The sequence below is a fragment of the Arachis hypogaea genome, chromosome 16 (assembly GCF_003086295.3).
Source record: "Arachis hypogaea cultivar Tifrunner chromosome 16, arahy.Tifrunner.gnm2.J5K5, whole genome shotgun sequence".
In the NCBI taxonomy this organism is placed as follows: domain Eukaryota; kingdom Viridiplantae; phylum Streptophyta; class Magnoliopsida; order Fabales; family Fabaceae; genus Arachis; species Arachis hypogaea.
The window spans coordinates 108,226,004-108,235,001 of record NC_092051.1 but is presented as its reverse complement, the minus strand read 5'-3'; the positions used below and the strand labels follow the sequence as shown (position 1 = coordinate 108,235,001).

Here is an 8,998-nt window from a genome sequence, read left to right as displayed (position 1 = left end):
CATCAATCAACACTTGACAAAGTAATATAAATTAATTGTAATAATAATAGAATAAGCTATAAACTTTTGATAAAGTAACATGATAAACTTTTGATAAAGTAACATAAATTAATGTGTAGGATTTTTGCCTCTTATCGTTTCTTTTTTTCTTTATCCTTTATAGTTTTACATGGCCACTCATGGCTTAATCCAAAAATTAAAATGCTGCACTCATGTATTTCTCACTATCAATTCTATTTATCTTACAAAAAAATCAATTATTTTTATTTATAATTGTTTAAGTACCATAACTTGGCACTTTGCCAAAGAATAGTAAAGTGACATAATTCAAGGTATAAATTAATGGAATTTATTAGTCAACATGAGATGAAATATTATATATCACCTAGAAAATTATGATTATGTCTCTTAATTGAAGAAAGAATAAAGCTGAGATGCAGATGTTAAGAGGCAATGTTCAAAAACTGCAATTACAAAATTGGAATCTTGCTCAATCAAACACACACATGCTAGTGGTACATTTTACATCTTATACATTTATGTTAAGAGGATGTGTTTTATCCAAGGCTTCAACAACATCATAAATTATCTACACAAATTGGCAAAATCCACAATATTCATATTTAAAAATAAAGAATCAACAACAATAACATAACCAAACACTTGGAAATACTGAAAAAGTAACAATACATCAAAGAAATGACAGTGTTGAATGAACACACATTAAAACCAAGAAAAATCCGCCAGATTCCTAACCTAAAACACTCAAACCAAGCTCGTAAGCTAAAAACACACATCCAAATGCACATTAATCAGGCATCATCCAAATTGCAGATTCTTTTATCATCTCACATCTTAAATTGAAAACAAAAATAAACCAAACGATAGTTCAATTGACGACACATCGCTTCAGTTGCACGAACAAGAATTAGCATTAATAGCAGAAATATATAATTACCACAAAAAGATAACTTTAATTAAGAAATTAGTGGCTATTATGTTATTGCCACTAAAAGTTTGTCGCTAAAACATATTTTTTTTGTAGTGATAGGGCCAAACAGTGACTCCAATCTCAACCCTTAGGGACTATAGCAACCTAAGATGACATGGTGAACAAGTTCCTAACAAAGTACTTGTCCCCTCAAAAGCTAGTAAAATTGAGGAATGACATTCACACATTCACTTAAAAAGAGGGATACTCCCTTTTTGAAGCATGAAAAGATAAAAGGAGATGCTTAGAAAATGCCCTCATCATGCATTTTCTGAGTGGCTATAACTCAAAACATTCTATGATGGATTGTCTCAAACCTGTAGGACCTTAATTGATTCCTCAGTTGGAGGATCTTTGCACCGAAAGACACCCAAAGATGCCTTGGAGCTGATTGAGACAGTGGCTAACAACTATTACATGTATGGCACTAAGAGGATAGTAAAGTAGGGAGTTATAGAGCTAAACACTTTGGATGCTTTGTTGGAACAAAATAAAATCATGACTCAACAACTCAGCTCACTTACTAGACAAATAGGCAACATGCAAGTTTCAGAAGTGAGGATACAAGTTGTAACATGAAACTTATGTGGAGGAGGCCATCAAGATGAAGATCGTGAATTGTTCAAGGAAGAGCATCCCTCTCGGGAGCAAGTGCACTACATGAAAATTTTTTCAAGAAGTCTACAAAATGACCCTTACTCAAAGACATACAATCCAGGTTGGAGGAACCATCCAAATTTTAGGTAGAAAAATCAAGGACAAAGAAATTTTAACACTCTATATCAACAAGGGTCATCTTCAACACAACCACAAAATTTCCAGAAGCCTTCTGTGGACAATACATTGGTGAATTTTTTTCAAGAAATTCATGCAACAAATCAAGAAATTTATAATGGAGACAAGAGCTAATTTCAAGAATCAAGAAGCCTCTATAAGGAACTTAGAAGTGCAAGTAGGCAAGATTGCCAAACAATTGGTAGAGAAGCTTCTACACTCCCTTTCTAGTGACACAATTTCAAATCATAGGAAAGAGTGTAAGGTTATCAATCTGAGAAGTGGCAAAGTGGTTAGCCAAGAAGGAACAAAATGCGAGGGAGAAGAAGAACCATCATAAGAGAAAAATAAACAAATAAAAGACGTCCACACTCCACTTCCTCAAGCTCCAAGGGAAGTCACAAGGGAAAGAATGTATGCCCCTAAAATTTTCTTTTCACAAAGATTGCAAAAGGAGACTCAACAACAATAATACTCTAAGTTTTTATAAATTTTTAAGAAGTTACAAATCAATATTCAATTTGCAGAGGCCTTGGAGCAAATACCTCTTTATGCAAAATTCATGAAGGATTTGTTAACCAAGAAAAGAACCCTTAAAAAAGATGAAACTGTGATCCTCACCAAGGAATGCAGTGGCGTTATTAAAAAAAAATTGCTTCCAAAGAGTTTTTGAATTCCATGCACTATAGGGGACACCACAATTGGGAAAGCATTATGTGATCTAGAAGCAAGCATTAACTTAATAGAAGAAGTCAAACCCACACGAATTTCTCTTCAACTGGCAGATAGATCAATAAAGCTCCCTCATGGAGTGGTGGAAAATTTTCTAGTTAAAGTGGGAGAGTTTATATTCCCTGCGAATTTTGTGGTTCTTGACATGGAAGAAAATAATGATGCTTCTATTATTCTAAGAAGGCCTTTCCTAACCACTGGTCATGCACTCATAGATGTTCAAAGGGAGAATTGACATTAAGAGTCCATGATGAGAAATTGAGCTTCAATGTCTTTAAAATCATGCAACGTACGAATGAGACAGAAAATTGCATGCAAATTGATCTAATTGATTTTTCAGTGGAAGAGACTCTGAAAGAAGGGCTACTCTCTGACACTCTTGAAGACCATCAACCACTAGTGCTAGAAACTAGTAAAGAAAAGATGGAGGAGAAGGCCATTGTGGGACAATTGTGGAAAGAGGTTACCTGCTTTTCTCAAAAAGATGGTGAAAGATTCCATGAGTCTTGGAAGAGATACAACGAGCTACTAAAGAAAAATCCACAACAGGATATACCCAAGAAAATCCTAATCTTGTACTTTTATAATGGGCTCTCTAAAGATTACAAAATAGTGCTGGATGGTTGGGCTGGAGGTTTATTGAAGAAGAAAATAATAGAAAAAGCTTGGACATTGATAGAAGAAATGACAGCATGCATCAAAACAAGAATCGATATGAAGATGAGGGATGCGTGCATTGACATAGATGGTACTGAGGTGTCCAGTGAAGTTCCTCAAGCTTCCCAGCTCCCACCTAAGGGAAGCAACATCAAGCTAGTGACAATAAAAGAGCGTTTGTCGGAAGGCAATCAAACCATGGTTAGTCATTTTTAGTTTCTTTCTATTTAATCTTGTTAGTCTTTGCATCAATTTTTGTTTCTTTCTCTCCTTTGCATGCATTTTCATTCTAATAATCATGTTGAACTACCTGCATGCATAACCTACTATTAGGTCAATGTTTAGTTTTTCATTGTCATCACTCATGCATCATATTTCAAAATTAAAAAATAAATAAAAAATAAAAATAAAAAAAAAATTTGCTAAAATATTCATTCATGCATGTAAGCGCTTAACGCCACACATACTTCACATTTTATATTCCTCCATTCTCTTCATTGTTTGATGATGTAACCAAACTTCAAGTTTGGTATTCAACAATCTGTATATGGCCAAACTCTAAGTTTGGTATTGCAATTAAAGACCAAGGGTGAAGATGGAGAGAGAAACAAGGGCAATGATGAGCGGATAATTTATACGCTTTTTGACATTGTTTTTAGTATGTTTTTAGTAGGATCTAGTTACTTTTAGGGATGTTTTTATTAGTTTTTATGTTAAATTCACATTTCTGGACTTTACTATGAGTTTGTGTGTTTTTCTGTGATTTCAGGAATTTTTTGGCTGAAATTGAGGGACTTGAGCAGAAATCAGATTCAGAGGTTGAAAAAGGACTGCTGATGCTGTTGGATTCTGACCTCCCTGCACTCAATATGAATTTTCTAGAGCTACAGAACTTGAAATGGCGCGCTTCCAATTTCGTTGGAAATTAGACATCCAGGGCTTTCCAGCAATATATAATAGTCCATACTTTGGCCAAGAATTGACGACGTAAACTGGCGTTCAACGCCAGCTTTCTACCCAAATCTGGCGTCCAGCGCCAGAAAAGGATCCAAAACCAGAGTTGAACGCCCAAACTGGCACAGAAACTGGCGTTCAACTCCACAAATGGCCTCTGCACGTGCAACACTCAGGCTCAGCCCAAACACACACCAAGTGGGCCCAGGAAGTGGATTTATGCATCAATTACTTACTCATGTAAACCCTAGTGACTAGTTTATTATAAATAGGACCTCTTACTATTGTATTAGGTATCTTTGGTCTCAGTTTTATTCCATTGTTCATCTTTGAACGCATTGTTCTTAGACCATGGGGGCTGGCCACACGGCCATGCCTGGACCTTCACTTATGTATTTTCATACGGTAGAGTTTCTACACTCCATAGATTAAAGTGTGGAGCTCTGCTGTTCCTCAAAGATTAATGCAAAGTACTACTGTTTTCTATTCAATTCTTCTTATTTCGCTTCTAAGATATCCATTCGCACCCAAGAACGTGATGAAGGTGATGATTATGTGTGACGCTCATCATCCTTCCCCCTTATGAACGCGTGCCTGACAAACACTTCTGTTCTACATGAATTAAGCTAGAATGAGTATCTCTTAGATCTCCTAACCAGAATCTTCGTGGCGTAAGCTAGAATGATGGCGGCATTCAAGAGAATCCGGAAGGTCTAAACCTTGTCTGTGGTATTCTGAGTAGGATTCAATGATTGAATGACTGTGACGAGCTTCAAACTCGCGAGTGCTGGGCGTTAGTGACAGACGCAAAAGGAGGGTGAATCCTATTCCAGCACGATCGAGAACCGACAGATGAATAGCCGTGCCGTGACAGGGTGCGTGAGCATATGATTCACTGAGAGGAGGGGATGTAGCCACTGACAACGGTGATGCCCTTGCATACAGCCAGCCATGGAAAGGAGTAAGACTGATTGGATGAAGATAGCAGGAAAGCAGAGGTTCAGAGGGATGAAAAGCATCTCCATTCGCTTATCTGAAATCCCTGCCAATGAATCTACATAAGTATCTCTATCCCTTTTATTGTTTATTTTAATCTAATAAAGTATCATGTTTAAATCCGCCTGACTGAGATTTACAAGGTGACCATAGCTTGCTTCAAGCCAACAATCTCTGTGGGATCGACCCTTACTCACGTAAGGTTTATTACTTGGACGACCCAGTACACTTGCTGGTTAGTTGTATCGAAGTTGTGACAATTATGAATTAAGATCAAAGCACCAAGCTTTGGAGCCATTACCAGGGATTGTTCGAGCCTGGACATCACAATTTCGTGCACCAAGTTTTTGGCGCCGTTGCCGGGGATTGTTTGAGTTTTCGGCAAGCTTTTGGTCCGGTAACATCAGTGCCAGATTCCCTTTTGATCCGGCAACAGCACCAAGTTTTTGGCGCCGTTGCTGGGGATTGTTTGAGTTTGGACAACTGACGGTTCATCTTGTTGCTCAGATTAGGTAATTTTTATTTTATTTTCAAAAAAATTTTTTTCAAAAAAAAAATTCTAAAATTTTCTCATCTGTTTTCGAAAATTTATAAAAATGTTTTCAAAAATAAATTATTCTATGGCTTCAAAAATTTTTAAGAATGAATTCTAGTGTTTCATGAAATATGTTGAATCATATCTGGCTGTAAAGCCATACCCAAACTACTTTGGGATTAGTATTCAACTAATCACTCCAGCCCATGTAATTATATGTTGCAGCCTGGCTGGCTGTAAAGCCATGTCTAAATTCATTTGGACTGAGGCTTGCAATTGGTTATCAAGAGCAAGCTAGTTGGAGCTAATCCACCTGCTACTGTTCTTGATCTACCCGCTGTTGATCCACGATCACCTGCTGAAGCTTGGCTGGCCATTGGCCATGTCTAGTGTTTTGGACTAGAGCTTTCTTTGAAAGCTTGGCTGGCTAGTGAGCCATGTCTAATTCCTGGACTGAAGCTTTAGACTAACATGGCAAGATTCCTGGAATTCATATTAAAAATTTTGGAATCCTTTCTTTTTCATATAATTTTCGAAAAATATAAAATAAAAATCCAAAAAAAATAGAAAATCATAAAAATCAAAAATATTTTGTGTTTCTTGTTTGAGTCTTGAGTCACGTTATAAGTTTGGTGTCAATTGCATATGCATCTTACATTTTTTTCGAAAATATCATGCATTCATAGTGTTCTTCATGATCTTCAAGTTGTTCTTGGTAAGTCTTCTTGTTTGATCTTGATGATTTTTTGTTTTGTGTCTTTTCATGTTTATCATATGCATTCTTGAATTCTTAGTGCGTAAGCGTTAAAGAATTCTAAGTTTGGTGTCTTGCATGTTTTCTTTGCATTAAAAATTTTTCAAAAATATGTTCTTGATGTTCATCATGACATTCATAGTGTTCTTGGTGTTCATCTTGACATTCATAACATTCTTGCATGCATTCATTGTTTTGATCTAAAAATTTCATGCATTGCATCCTTTTAGTGTTTTTCTCTTGCATCATAAAAATTCAAAAATCAAAAAAATATCTTTCCTTTTTTCTCTCATCAAATTCGAAAATTTGGATTGACTTTTTCAAAAATTTTTAAAAATCAAGTTGTTGCCAATGAGTCAAATCAAATTTTCAATTTGAAAATCTTATCTTTTTCAAAATCTTTTTCAAAAATCAAATCTTTTTCAAATTTCTTAGTTATTTTCGAAAATTCCAAAAATCTTTTTCAAAAATCTTTTTCTTATTTTTATATAAAATTTTCGAAAATAACTAATCAATTAATGTTTTGATTCAAAAATTTGAAGTTTGTTACTTGCTTGTTAAGAAAGATTCAAACTTTGAGTTCTAGAATCATATCTTGTGATTTCTTGCGAATCAAGTCATTAATTGTGATTTTAAAAATTCAAATCTTTTTCAAAAACTAACTTCTATCATATCTTTTCAAAAATATCTTCTTATCTTATCTTTTTCAAAAATATCTTTTCAAAATATCTTCTCTAACTTCCTAACTTCTTATCTTTTCAAAATTTGTTTCAACTAACTAACTAACTTTTTGTTTGTTTCTTATCTTTTTCAAAACCACCTAACTAACTCTCTCTCTCTCATTTTTCGAAAATATCTCCCTCTTTTTCAAAATTTCTTTTTAATTAACTAATTATTTTTATTTTTTATTTTTGATTTCAAAAATTTTCGAAAATTACTAACATTTTTCAAAAACCATTTTCAAAAATCACTAACTCTTTTTCAAAATAATTTTCGAAAATTATCCCTCCCCCATCTCATTCTATTTATCCATTCATATCCTAACATCTCACCTCACATCTCTTCCATTGGTACAGTTGCTTCTTCCTTTACATCACATTCTTTGTCTCCCCTTTTTTCTTCCACTCACAAAGGGATCCCTATACTGTGGTATAAAGGATCTCTATTATTATTATCATTTTCCTGGCCATTCTTCTTTGTCATATGAGCAGGAGCAAGGATAAGAACATTCTAGTGGAAGCAGATCCAGAACCTGAAAGGACTCTGAAGAGAAAATTAAGAGAAGCTAAAATACAACAATCCAGAGATAACCTTTCAGAAATTTTCGAACAGGCAGAGGAGATGGCAGCCGAAAATAATAATAATGTAAGGAAGATGCTTGGTGACTTTACTGCACCTAATTCCAATTTACATGGAAGAAGCATCTCCATTCCTGCCATTGGAGCAAACAACTTTGAGCTTAAACCTCAATTAGTTTCTCTAATGCAGCAGAACTGCAAGTTTCATGGACTTCCATCTGAAGATCCTTTTCAGTTCTTAACTGAATTCTTGCAGATATGTGATACTGTTAAGACTAATGGAGTAGATCCTGATGTCTACAGGCTCATGCTTTTCCCTTTTGCTGTAAGAGACAGAGCTAGATTATGGTTGGATTCTCAACCTAAAGACAGCCTGAACTCTTGGGATAAGCTGGTCACGGCTTTCTTAGCCAAGTACTTTCCTCCTCAAAAGCTGAGCAAGCTTAGAGCTGATGTTCAAATCTTCAGACAGATAGAAGGTGAATCCCTCTATGAAGCTTGGGAAAGATACAAACAGTTGACCAAAAAGTGTCCTTCTGACATGCTTTCAGAATGGACCATCCTGGATATATTCTATGATGGTCTGTCTGAGCTATCAAAGATGTCACTAGACACTTCTGCAGGTGGATCCATTCACCTAAAGAAAACGCCTGCAGAAGTTGAAGAACTCATTGACATGGTTGCTAATAACCAGTTCATGTACACTTCTGAAAGGAATCCTGTAATCAATGGGACGCCTATGAAGAAGGGAGTTCTTGAGGTGGATACTCTGAATGCCATATTGGCTCAGAATAAAATATTGACTCAGCAAGTCAATATGATTTCTCAGAGTCTGCATGGAATGCAAGCTGCATCCAACAGTACTCAAGAGGCACCTTCTGAAGAAGAAGCCTATGATCCTGAGAACCCTGCAATAGCAGAGGTAAATTACTTAGGTGAACCTTATGGAAACACCTATAACTCAACATGGAGAAATCATCCAAATTTCTCATGGAAGGATCAAAAGCCTCAATAAGGCTTTAATAATGGTGGAAGAAACAGGTTTAGCAATAGCAAACCTTTTCCATCATCAACTCAGCAACAGACAGAGAACTCTGAACAAAATGCTTCTAATTTAGCAAATCTAGTCTCTGATCTATCTAAGGCCACTGTAAGTTTCATGAATGAAACAAGGTCTTCCATTAGAAATCTGGAAGCACAAGTGGGCCAGCTGAGTAAAAGGATCACTGAAATCCCTCCTAGTACTCTCCCAAGCAATACAGAAGAGAATCCAAAAGGAGAGTGCAAGGCCATTGACATAAGCGCCA

General features: G+C 35.7%; 1 non-coding gene across 1 annotated transcript; it reads right to left on the bottom strand.

The window, feature by feature from the left end:
* Window positions 1-8,130: 8,130 nt before the first annotated feature.
* On the bottom strand, window positions 8,131-8,238 carry LOC112761823 (small nucleolar RNA R71). The gene has a single exon (XR_003182198.1). It is a non-coding gene; the product is annotated as a small nucleolar RNA R71 (small nucleolar RNA).
* Between the last annotated feature and the right edge of the window lie 760 nt (window positions 8,239-8,998).